Source organism: Gekko japonicus, unplaced genomic scaffold, assembly GCF_001447785.1.
Source record: "Gekko japonicus isolate JY-2015 unplaced genomic scaffold, Gekko_japonicus_V1.1 scaffold1794, whole genome shotgun sequence".
In the NCBI taxonomy this organism is placed as follows: Eukaryota; Metazoa; Chordata; class Lepidosauria; order Squamata; family Gekkonidae; genus Gekko; species Gekko japonicus.
The window spans coordinates 22030-34872 of NW_015164244.1; the positions used below are offsets into that span (position 1 = coordinate 22030).

General features: G+C 59.0%; 1 protein-coding gene across 1 annotated transcript in view; it reads left to right on the top strand.

Moving 5' to 3' along the window:
- KCNH2 (potassium channel, voltage gated eag related subfamily H, member 2) overlaps positions 1-12843 on the top strand; it is an 85866-nt gene that overhangs the window by 853 nt on the left and 72170 nt on the right. The gene's annotated exons all lie outside the window — the stretch shown is intronic.

Consider the following 12843-nt stretch of genomic DNA (forward strand, 5'->3'; position numbering starts at 1 on the left):
GCGCCTGTGACACAGGGAAGGTGGGGAAAAGAGCGTGCTCCGTATGGAAGCCATTCACCGGACTGTGTTCCTTGGGACACGGCCTGTGGCCACAGGGGGACTGGAGGAGGGGCATCTCCTTGGCTTGGGGGCTGACATGTCCAGGCCCCCGTCCTGGGGGTGGCTGGCAAGTTTCCAGACTGTCTGGGAAGGGGTCTCAAACCTGGCGGGGCCCAGGCAAGACGAGGCCCGGCCTCTTGCAGCCGGCCCCGTTTGCATGGATCATCATCACAGTCTGGACGAGAGCCATAAGGGTGTGTGTTCCTCTCTACCTGAGCCTCCCGGGGGGGCGGGGGGGGAGCCACCTTTCCTCTCAGGCCAGGCATCACTGGGTGGCCGACTGGCCTTCAGAACGCTCGGCTCCTGAAGCAGCGCCAGGACTCTGTTCCTGCCTCCGGAGAATGGTGCGGAGCCAGGTGCTTGGCTCAGAGTGTCCTGTGCGAGGAGGGAGAGGGGTGTTGGAGACCGGGGTGGGGGGTGGGCGTGGGTCTCCCTCCCAGTGTGCCTGGGGCTGCCGACTCTGGGTTGGGGGATCGCTGGAGATTTGGAGGCGGAGCCTGAGGAGGGCGGGCTTTGGGGGGGGACCCCAGCCGGTTACGATACCCTGGAGGCTCCCCCCCCCAAAAGGTCGCGGTGCCTTTCTCTTTCCACCTGCCCTGGGCGGGGGGGGGAGGCTGCTTGGCCCAGGGGCTTTGTCGTTCTAAGGAGGCCTTGTGTTTGGGGCCCACCATCATTGGGGGGGGCTGCCTAGGGAAGAGCTGTCTGTGAGCCCCCCCCCCCGGAGAGTTGGGCCGGACTCCGTCCATGGAGGGTTGAGGATTCAGGTCCGCTTGCTCCGCTGTGACTTCCTCAGCAAAAGCCAGCCTTTGGGTCTGCACCCGCCCCGTCCCCAGACTCTCTCTTGGGGGGGGGGCAGAGGGGGGTTCCCTCCTGCAGCTGCCTGTCCTGCAGCTGGTGGGGGCAGAGCAGCCATGCCGGAGGCGAGGGGGGTTTCCCGTCGGCCTGCAGGGGCCTCTCCGGAGCGGCCGCTTTTCCCAGGGAGAAGGACCCTGCTGTCACCTGGCCCTGGTTGCTAGGTACCCCCGGGAGCGGGGGGGCCCCTGGGGGCTGGTGCAGAACCTTTAAAGGCCGAGAGCGCGGTCAGAGCCGAGGGAGGCTTGCTCTGCCTGGCCCTGCAGGCCTCCGTCTCTCTGGCAGCTGCCTCTTTGTGTGATTAAGGATAATAATGGCGTCGTCCTCTGATCTGTGCTGTTTCTCCTCTCCTTGTGAGCGGTGTTGTCAGGCCCGGAAGTCCCTCGCGAGCGAGCTCTCTCTCCCCCCCCCTCCCTCGGCCTCCTCCTCTCGCCTGCCCTCGCAGAGACCGGCTGTGGTTCTGGGGGGTGTAGCTGGGCGGTGGCGGGGTGTGGTGTGTGTGTGTCGTCCCCTCCTCACGTGCAGACTTCCTGGCTCTTTGGCTCGATCCCAGCATCCAGGGCCTCCCGTGCTCCTCTTCATGGTAGGGTTAGGGGTGAGAGGGGGCGGGGAGGGTGCACGGGGGTTTCAGTCCCGCAGGCCGGAGTAGCCCAGGTGATCTGTCCGGTGGGTTTTGGCCACAGGGGGTCCAGGGTGGAGCCCTGGCTGTGGCAGGGGAAACCGAGGCTGGGCTGCCGGCCCACCAGCCAGAGGAGCCACAGGACTGCGTGGGGCAGGGAGGGGGCAGTGTGTGCTGTTGGGCCCAGAGGGAGGGGGACAAGGGGGCAGACCTCCTCTCTGAGTGAGCCTCGGCCACGGGATGGCGGCCTCTGGCTGCCGGGACAGGTGCTGCTGCTCGGCAGCTTCTCAGGGCGCTGCTAGTTGTCCGGCCTGTGATCGCAGCCCACCACGAAGCCCCCGCCAAGTCCTGCTCCAGCTCACAAGCCCTGGAGTCAACGCTCCCTCTGAGCTGTGGAGTCTTGTGAGCAGAAATCCTGCTTTGTGAGCTCCTGGCATTAAAGCTGTGAGCGAGCGATGTGGCTAATGCATGAATTAGTTTGATCTGGAGCCATCCTTCCTGAGCCGAGACAAAAATCTGTGAGCCAGAGGCTAAAAAACTGTTGAGTTAACTCACGCTAACTCAGCTTAGAGGGAACACTGCTCGGAGTGCCCTGGGCAGAGAGCTGCCAGCGAAGAAGGCCTCTGGTGCGAGTGAGCCCGGCTGCCCCCCATGTCCTGCAGGGGAACGCCCAGCTCCCCAAGGAGGGGGGCATCCTTGCCAGCCCTTTTTATAGCAGGGAGGTGGAGCCCTGAGGTGGGCTGGTCCTACCTCTTTTCTTGTTAGGAAGCACTGGGGGGGCAGCCAGCCCCCTTTGCCCTGCTGCTCCCCAGAGCGACTTCTCTGTCGGTTGTGGCAGTCCCCCTGGAGACACTGCGTGTCACGTGCCACGCCTGTGCCGGCCTGGGCTGCGCAGAGATTTATGGCTGTTTGTGCCTGTATGAAAAGAGGCGTCCGTCAGGCACTGGCAGGCCCTCGACTGAAGAGGCTGGGAGTCCGGTGGGCGCGCGTGTTCCTCAGGGAACTCCGTGCCACCCAAGAGTCCCTGGCCAGGCCGGCCTGCAGAGCTCTCCCAGGGGGCCGCCTGTCCGGAGCCGTGGCTTCTCCCGCTTGGCTCAGTTTGGTGTCGTGGTTAAGTGTGTGGACTCTAATCTGGGAGAACTGGGTTTGAGTCCCCACTCCTCCACACGCACCTGGCTGGATGACCTTGGGCAAGCCGTAGTTCTCTCAGAGCTGTCCTTGAAAAAGAGCAGTTTCTGTCAAGCCATAGCTCTGACAAGAGCTGTCCTTGAGAAAGAGCCGTTTCTGTCAAGAGCTCTCTCAGCCCCACCTCCTTCACAGGGTGTCTGTCTGTTGTGGGGAGGGGAAGGGAGAGGAGTTTGTCAGCCGCTCTGAGACACCTTCGGGTAGTGAAGGGCCATGGGGTATAAATCCAGTCTCCTCTTCTTCTTGCTCGCTCTGTCGTGGTCCCGCTCTGAATGCTGTGGCTGCCCGAGATGTGCGAGGGTTTCTCTATTGTCGTCGCTGATCCAGAGATCCAGCTGTTGGGGGCTTGTTCACACCTCGGAGTCAGAGGATCAGTGCCCAGGCATTTGCCACACCCTGAGACCAGCGTGCCCCTGTTAAGGGAGACAGCTGAAGAGGGAGTGCCCGGGCCTCTCTCTCTGGCAAGGGGGTGGAGGCCGAAGATGGCAGGTGGGGATCGCCCCTTCGGCATATGGCCGGGGCGGGGAGGTTGCAGTGGGAGCCTGTGGCCACCCACGTGGACCCTCCTCTTCCGTTCTTCTTGGGCACCCCGCGGATCTGGGGGGAGAAGGATTCTCCATTGGCAGAAGGCTGTGTGGCCTCGGCAGGCCCCTCGAGACGGCCTGCCTCACACACTCGCCTTGTTGGGGCTGCCCCGGAGGCCGCATCGAGCAGGCTGCCCACAGGAGTGCTCTGCAGAAATAAGTCTGGTTCCTGTGCGAGCTGAGACAGGGCGATTTTGAGGTGCTTGTGAGTGCGTGGGGTAGCCCCTGGCCGGCCTCGCAGTGGCTCAGGGGGTGCCAGGAGAGTGACAGACGGGGAGGGGCCTGCTGGGAATTTCTGCCTCCTTGCATTGTGGGAGGGGGGGACTTGTAGAGGGTGGCGGGCTGGAGGAAGGCCAAGGAGAGTGACTCAAAGGCCTTCGAAACCTCTCTACCCGTCCCCCCCGCCCCACATGGATCTTCTGCAAGTTGTAGACTATTTTATATGTTTCGGTTGTTTTAGTGAGCTACTTCAGGGGCCTGCGTGGGCCCAAAGGTGACGTAAGAAAAGCACGCACAGTAAACAAATACCTATCCTTTTAACCTGTTCAGTGATTTCCCCTTCCCAAAAGGCTGTGGAGGGCCACGGGGCCAGACCCCCATATGTTCCAGAAGGCTCACCCCCCCCCATTCAGCCTGCTCCCCTCTGCAGTGCTGGGTCACGGCCTGGCGGGGCCTTCTGCTCTGCCATCATAGCTGCTGCCCCGCCCAGCCCTGCTTGCGTTTGCATCTCTCTTGCGTGCCCCGGGGAGCCCACGTGTGATGCCAGACCTGTTCCGGGTGGAGCTCCGCTGTCTGAGGTGCCTCGTTGCCATCTCCTCTCGGATTCGGTTTATGCCTCTTCCTTCCCCGCCTGTCCTCCGCTCCCATTCCTTCTGGGTCTGCTGATAAGGCCACCAGCAACTCTGGAGGGGTTTTTTTTCCAGTTTGGGATCCTCCCCCTTCTTCCCCCTCCCCCTTACGGCCCTGCAGATCTTCGTCCCTTCCTCTTCCTCTTTGGAAGACTTTGGAGTCCAAGTCTTAGGAGGAAAGGCTGAAAGAGTTGGGTCTGTTTGGCCTGGGAAAGAGAAGGCTTAGAGGGGACACGATTGCAGTCTTCAAGTATCTGAAGGGCTCTCATGTAGAAGATGGAGAGGATCTATTCTCTCTTGCTCCTGATTGCAAGACTAGATTGAATGGGTGGAAATTACAAGGGAGTCATTACCGGCTAACTATCAGGAGAAACTCCCTGACTGTAAGGGTGGTTGAGCAGTGGAACAGACTGCCCCGGGAGGGGGTGGGTGCTCTTTTGCTGGACGTTTTCAAGCGGAGGCTGGACGACCCTCTTTCGGGCATGTTGTAGGTATGTAGGGCTCTCTTTCGGCTCTGCTCCTGCAGAGTGCCGGGGGTTGGACTAGATGACCCGCAAGGTCCCTTCCGACTCTCACATTCTATGATTCTACGATGGATTCCCGCTTGTGATTCATCCAGGCCAGCATTTCGCATGATGTACTCTGCATATATATTAAATAAGCAAGGTGACAATATACATCCTTGTCGTACTCCTTTTCCTATGCTGAACCAATCAGTTGTTCCATATCCGGTTCTAACTGTCGCTTCTTGGCCCTTATACAGGTTTCTCAAGAGACATGTGAGGTGGTCTGGTACTCCCATCTCTTTAAGGACCTGCCATAGTTTGTTGTGATCCACACAGTCAAAGGCTTTAGCATAGTCAATGAAGCAGAAGTAGATATTTTTCTGGTACTCTCTTGCTTTCTCCATAATCCAGCGAATGTTGGCAATTTGATCTCTAGTTCCTCTACCTCTTCGGAACCCAGCTTGTACTTCTGGTAGTTCTCTATCCACGTACTGTTGAAGCCTAGCTTGTAGTGATTTCAGTTCAGTGATTTCCCCTTCCCAAAAGGCTGTGGAGGGCCACGGGGCCAGACCCCCATATGTTCCAGAAGGCTCACCCCCCCCCATTCAGCCGGCTCCCCTCTGCAGTGCTGGGTCACGGCCTGGCGGGGCCTTCTGCTCTGCCATCATAGCTGCTGCCCCGCCCAGCCCTGCTTGCGTTTGCATCTCTCTTGCGTGCCCCGGGGAGCCCACATGTGATGCCAGACCTGTTCCGGGTGGAGCTCCGCTGTCTGAGGTGCCTCGTTGCCATCTCCTCTCGGATTCGGTTTATGCCTCTTCCTTCCCCACCTGTCCTCCGCTCCCATTCCTTCTGGGTCTGCTGATAAGGCCACCAGCAACTCTGGAGGGGTTTTTTTTCCAGTTTGGGATCCTCCCCCTTCTTCCCCCTCCCCCTTACGGCCCTGCAGATCTTCGTCCCTTCCTCTTCCTCTTTGGAAGACTTTGGAGTCCAAGTCTTAGGAGGAAAGGCTGAAAGAGTTGGGTCTGTTTGGCCTGGGAAAGAGAAGGCTTAGAGGGGACACGATTGCAGTCTTCAAGTATCTGAAGGGCTCTCATGTAGAAGATGGAGAGGATCTATTCTCTCTTGCTCCTGATTGCAAGACTAGATTGAATGGGTGGAAATTACAAGGGAGTCATTACCGGCTAACTATCAGGAGAAACTCCCTGACTGTAAGGGTGGTTGAGCAGTGGAACAGACTGCCCCGGGAGGGGGTGGGTGCTCTTTTGCTGGACGTTTTCAAGCGGAGGCTGGACGACCCTCTTTCGGGCATGTTGTAGGTATGTAGGGCTCTCTTTCGGCTCTGCTCCTGCAGAGTGCCGGGGGTTGGACTAGATGACCCGCAAGGTCCCTTCCGACTCTCACATTCTATGATTCTACGATGGCAATTCTGGCTCCTGTCCAAGGGACCTCACTTGCCTCCACCTCCTTCTCCTCCTCCTCCCTTCTATCCAGCGCTCTATTGCCAAAGTCTGACCAAGTGACCCCCCCCCCCTTTCCACGTTCCCCCAACTGGCTTCCTAACCTTTCCTTGATCCAGCCTTTCCTTTGTGGCCTGGTCCCCCCCCCCCATCTGCCCCACCCTGCCTGTGACTCCCCAGGGCTCCCACCCTCCACCACCTTGGGATTCCCAGGGCTTTCTTCCCCGCAAGAGCAGCACATGGAGGGCCCTGATGGATCAGAGGAGTCGGAGGTTTGCTCGTGAGAGCCCCTGGGCTTGTCATCTTGGCCGGGAGCTGCTGAAGAAGGAAAACGCCCCCCCACTCCATGGATCTGTCCAGCCCCTTCTGGAGGCCATCCGTGCTCATGGCCGTCACCTCTGGGAGTGAATCCCGCAATCGAATTACTCATTGAATAAAGAATGAGTAAGTTAATTGTAACTGGTCTGTCCAGAATCTCCCTACCCAGTGACTTCATTGGGTGCCCCTGAATTGTAATGTTACGGGAGAGGGCGAGAAAGCTCTCTCTCTCAGCTGCCCCCACCTTTTGCATCTCTCCTTATATATAATTGAATAGTGGGTGCCAAAGTTCTAATTCTAAAATGCACTCCCTTAGTGTATGGCTGATGGCACTGCTCCTCAGCATATATCGCCACCAATCAGAAGGCAAAGCCCGGGTCCCGCCCACACCACAACTGCTGCGACAACCTGGTCTTTTGCATATGGAAGCTGATTGGACTTCACTCCATTCCACACCTCAAACTCCCCCCCCCCCGCAAGGCAGTTGGAATGTCAGTTGCATATGGAACCTGCTGTATTCTGGTGGTGTGCAGGTCCCAGATTCATGTTTTAAAAGCAGACTGACACTGTTTGCCCAAAGCCAGCGCACTCTCCCAGAGCCTCTTTCTAGATCTCGTTGTATTTATTTCCACAACGGGCCTTATTTCTAGTAATTCTATAAATACCTATCCTGTCTCCCTTGAGCATTCTTTTCCCTACGCTGAAAAGTCCCAGACTCTTCAGCAGTTTCTCGCAGGAAAGGTGCTCCAACCCTCTAATCTCCTCTGTTGCCCTCCTCTGTACTTTTTCCAGCGCTGCGATATCCTTTTCGAGATACGGTGACCAGAACGGCACACAGTATTCCAAAGGAGGCCCCGCCGTAGATCTGTCTGGGGGCGTTCCAATATCGGCCGTTTAATTCCTAGCAGGCTGCGTGCTTTTTTCATTGCCCTCTCACAATCGGTCAGTGTTTTCATTGTGATTTCCTCTACAAACCCCAAGATCTTTTTCAAACTCAGTCTCAACCAGTTCAGCATGTATTTGAAATCAGGATTTTTTTGTTCTGGTGTGCATCAACTTAGACTCGCCCACACTGAGCTCACCCAGGTCTCCCGTGGTTCTTCCCAGCCAGTCTTGGCTTTCACCATCCGGAATAATTTGGTATCGTCTGCAGACTTGGCTCTTGCGCCACTCACCCTGAATTCCAGACCATTGAGGAACAAATTGCTGAGCGGTCGGGTTATAACAGATAAAAGGGAGTCCTTCTTCACCCAAAGAGTGATGAACACATGGAATTCACTGCCACAGGAGCGGGTGGCGGCTTCAAGAGGGAATTAGATAAGCATATGGAGCAGAGGTCCATCAGTGGCTATTAGCCACACGGTATAGATAGGGGCTCTGGGGCAAGTGATGCTCTGTATTCTTGGTGCTTGGGGGGGGGCAACAGTGGGAGGGCTTCTGGAGTTCTGGCCCCACTGCTGGACCTCCTGATGGCCCCTGGTATTTCTGGCCACTGTGTGACAGAGTGTCGGACTGGATGGGCCATTGACCTGATCCAACATTGGCTTCTCTTATGTTCTTATAAGAGGGAATTGGATAAGCATATGGAGCAGAGGTCCATCAGCGGCTCTTAGTCACAAGGTATAGGTAGGAACTCTTAGACTGGGGCAAGGGATGCTCTGTATTCTTGGTGCTTCGAGGGGGAGGGGGCAACAGTAGTGGGAGGGGCTTCTAACGTCCTCCTGGCCCCACTGCTGGACCTCCTGAGGGCACCTGGTGTTTTTGGCCCCTGTGTGACAACAGAGTGTTGGACTGGAGGGGCCACTGGCCTGATCCAGCACTGGCTTCTCTTATGTTCTTATGGATAAACATCTGGAGCAGAGGTCCATCAGTGGCTCTTAGCCACAAGGTCTAGATAGGAACTCTTGGTCTGGGGACAGTGATGCTCTGTATTCTTGGTGCTTGGGGGGGGGGCAACAGTGGGAGGGTTTCTGGAGTTCTGGCCCCACTGCTGGACCTCCTGATGGCACCTGGTATTTTTGGCCACTGTGTGACAGAGTGTCGGACTGGATGGGCCATTGGCCTGATACAACATTGGCTTCCCTTAGGTTCTTATAAGAGGGAATTGGATAAGCATATGGAGCAGAGGTCCATCAGTGGCTCTTAGCCACAAGGTATAGGTAGGAACTCTTAGACTGGGGCCAGTGATGCTCTGTATTCTTGGTGCTTCGAGGGGGAGGGGGCAACAGTAGTGGGCGGGGCTTCTAACGTCCTCCTGGCCCCACTGCTGGACCTCCTGAGGGCACCTGGTGTTTTTGGCCTGATCCAACATTGGCTTCTCTTCTGTTCTTATAGGAACTCTCAGTCTGGGGCAAGGGATGCTCTGTATTATTGGTGCTGGGGGGGGTCAACAGTGGGAGGGGCTTCCAGTGTCCTCCTGGCCCCACTGCTGGACCTCCTGGTGGCACCTGGTATTTTTGGCCCCTGTGTGACAACAGAGTGTTGGACTGGAGGGGCCACTGGCCTGATCCAACATTGGCTTCTCTTCTGTTCTTATAGGAACTCTCAGTCTGGGGCAAGGGATGCTCTGTATTATTGGTGCTGGGGGGGGTCAACAGTGGGAGGGGCTTCCAGTGTCCTCCTGGCCCCACTGCTGGACCTCCTGGTGGCACCTGGTATTTTTGGCCCCTGTGTGACAACAGAGTGTTGGACTGGAGGGGCCACTGGCCTGATCCAACACTGGCTTCTCTGATGTTCTTAGGTTCTTAAATTAAAAAGCACTGGTCCCAGTATTAATCCTTGGGGGACCCCACTGCTCACTTGTTGTGGGGGGGGGCTGGGGGGCTCAAGAGGGAGGGGGCCACGTATCAGGAAGGAATGTTGCCCCCTCCCCCTCTCGGCCCCGTGCAGGGCTCTGTGTTGGGGGCAGCCCAGCCTCTGTTGCCCCACAAAGGCGGTTCTGTCCATGAGGCCACCCGGACTCACCATCCTCTTTGAAAAGGGTTCTCCCGCCTGCCCCGTTTCCCGGGGCCTGGCCCGCCTTGCTGTCCTCTCTGCATCTCGCTAGCCTTGAGATTTGGAAATGGGTCGTTTATTTTGCAGGCGGCAGTCTTGCCAAAGGAGCCGGGCGGTTGTGGCAGGCAGTTGTTGTGACCCACCTGGCGCTTGGAGGGATCAAACCCGGTTCACCACGACACCAGACTGGCTTTCTCACCAAACGGGAAGGGGCCATACGGATCAGGGCCCTCTAGTCCAAGCCCTGGCTCAATGCTTGAGCATCCCTGGCTTGCCAACAGACCCCCAGCTTTGAGCAGGGTTTCAGGGGACTAGCCCCAGGGGGAAGGGTGGCCGAAGGGGCCACGCCGGGGTGCAAAGGCTCAGATGGCCGAGTGCCGCTGCCCCTCATGGCCGCCTGATCTTGGGTAGCTCTGCCCCCCCTCCGGACCTTGGCGGGCTGCTGTGCTCCCCTTCCCCTCCGGGTCCTCCCTGCAGGCCTCCCGCACCAGGTCTCTCTCCTCTCCTGAGGCCTCTGCCTCCAGCTCACATCAGCCTCTCTGGGTAAACAAAGCCGGCTCCCAGCTGCAGCCAGCAGGAGCAGCCGCCGCCACGGCACAGCCCCCCCCCCCACGTCCTCCTTGCTCAGGCGAGAGGGCCTGCCAGGAGCAGAGGGTGCCGGTTTCTCATGGTGCACCAGATCCTGTCCGGCACCCGTGGTCCTGGCTTCCCTTTGCTTGGTACACTCAACCAGAGCGCGGGGGGGGGGGGTCCTGCCAGGGGCCCTGTCTCAATGGGTAGGCCTCTGCTTGGTGTGCCAAAGGCCCCTCGCCTTCACTCCCTGAGAGGGCCTGGGGTTAGAAGGCTCCCGTGTTGGGGATGCTCGTGGAGAGCTGCTGCCGGACAGACGAGGATGATGCCTGGGATGGAGCAGGTCGAGAAAGAGGTCCTTTCCTCCCTTTCTCACCAGACAAGAGCTCCTTGTGGGCACTCCATGAAATGGCTGAGCGGTCGGGGTTAGATAAAAGGGAGTCCTTCTTCGCCCAGAGAGTGAGGAGGTGGTGGCGGCTACAAGCAGGGATGGCTTCAAGAGGGAATTGGATAAACATCTGGAGCAGAGGTCCGTCAGTGGGCCATTAGCCACAAGGTATAGATAGGAACTCTCGGTCTGGGGCAAGGGATGCTCTGTATTCTTGGTGCTTGCCGGGGGGGGGCAACAGTGGGCGGGCACGTTTTGCTGCCTGCAGGTTGCACGAGGACGGATTCTGCCGCCGAGAGGGAACCCCCACCCCGCCCACCCCGCACACCTGGGGGAAGCTCCTCTGACTACCTCGTTAAAAGCACCTGCCAACACAAGAATTCCCTTGGCCCGCAGAGTGCGCCCTGTTTGTGTGGCTCGTGCACGTTTGGCACATTTGCTCTCCGTTAGATGCTGTTGCCAGTCTCACACACACCCCATCCCCGTGCGGGCTTCTGAAGCGGCCTTCTTGGTCCATCCACTCCGAACGGCAGCGGCTCTCCGGGGTCTCGGGCTGAGGCCTTTCCCATCCCTTCCTGCCCGGTCCTTTTCTAACCGGAGACGCCTGTGAGGATTGAACCTGGGTGGGTCCTTCTGCAGGCCAAGCGGATGCTCTGCCCCTGAGCCCTCTTGGTCTGGTTACCCCAGGGAGGGGTGGGGGGGCAACGCTCATGCTCTCCTTCAGATGCCACCAGCTAGAGACTCTGCGCCTGAATCGGCGGCTGGACAGGCAGACATGGAACAGGGGCAGCTTTTCTGGAATGGCTTCGTCTGCTGAATTTTTGCCTGCCACTCAGCCTCGGGAGGCCTGTCAGGAGGAGAGAGGCTGGTGCTTCTGCCCCTGCAGGCCTGGAACCCCTCCCCTTCTTTGTCCCAAGATGGGGGGGGGTTGGTTTGCCCAGGGGAGGGAGGAGCACCCTCTTGATTGCATCCCCCTCTTTCCTCTGCCTGAGTGCTGCTCGCTCACGTGGCCCCTCCCCTCTCCGGCCAGGGCTCTCGGCTTCCCCAGCCGGAGTATTGGGGGGGGGGCAGTCCTGGTTCCTCTCCGGCTGAGGGCACCTGCTGTGGACCATGAGTGGGGCACCTGCCCCCTTGGCTCTGCATGCGGCACCCCCTTGAGTTCTGCCCACTTGTGTGGGTCTTGGTGTTTGTGTCTGGGGGGGGGAGAGCACTGGACACTGAGGGGCTGGTCGGGGTTGGGGCTGGTTACGGTCTCTCCTGGCTCCCCCCTGACCCTTGCACACCTCCGTTATTTTGAGGTCAGTCGTCTGCTGCCGGGCACGTTTTGCTGCCTGCAGGTTGCACGAGGACGGATTCTGCCGCCGAGAGGGAACCCCCACCCCGCACACCTGGGGGAAGCTCCTCTGACTACCTCGTTAAAAGCACCTGCCAACACAAGAATTCCCTTGGCCCGCAGAGTGCGCCCTGTTTGTGTGGCTCGTGCACGTTTGGCACATTTGCTCTCCATTAGATGCTGTTGCCAGTCTCACACACACCCCATCCCCGTGCGGGCTTCTGAAGCGGCCTTCTTGGTCCATCCACTCCGAACGGCAGCGGCTCTCCGGGGTCTCGGGCTGAGGCCTTTCCCATCCCTTCCTGCCCGGTCCTTTTCTAACCGGAGACGCCTGTGAGGATTGAACCTGGGTGGGTCCTTCTGCAGGCCAAGCGGATGCTCTGCCCCTGAGCCCTCTTGGTCTGGTTACCCCAGGGAGGGGTGGGGGGGCAACGCTCATGCTCTCCTTCAGATGCCACCAGCTAGAGACTCTGCGCCTGAATCGGCGGCTGGACAGGCAGACATGGGACGGGGGGGGGCAGCTGCTCTCTCTCCTGTCCAGCAACTATTCATATGGGACGCCTGTCCAGGGAGTCTCCGGACTCACAGCTCCAATCCAGTATCCCAGTGAGGAGACCAGGATGAGCCCAGCTGGGGAGAGGAAAGCTGTCTGAATCGGTGTCCCCTTCTCCAAGGCAAGCGAGGCTTGAAAAGCAGCCTGTGCTGCTTCCAAAATAGAAGGCGCTTGCAAAGGGGCCAATTAGGAGTTAATGAAGAAGACGTGGGGCCAAGGCGCCTGCAAGGGCTGGTGGCAGCTGCAGGGGGGGGAGGAGGCCTGCCTGCCTTCCGGACTCTTCTGCAGGCCTTTTGGCAGGCGGACAGCCCTACTGACAGCTGTGTATTCTTTGTGTCTCCGGGCGCGCGGCGGCGGTTCTGGGCTGCGTCAGCAGTGGGGCCTGCAGGGCGATAACTGCCGGCTCTCGGATTGGGCCGAGGAGCCGAGGGCTCTTGGACACAGGCGGGGGGGGCCTGCCTGTTGCCGTGGAAACCCTTGTGTGCTGGGACTCTCCTTGTGCACCACGCCCCCCCCCCAGGACAGAGGCGAGGAGAG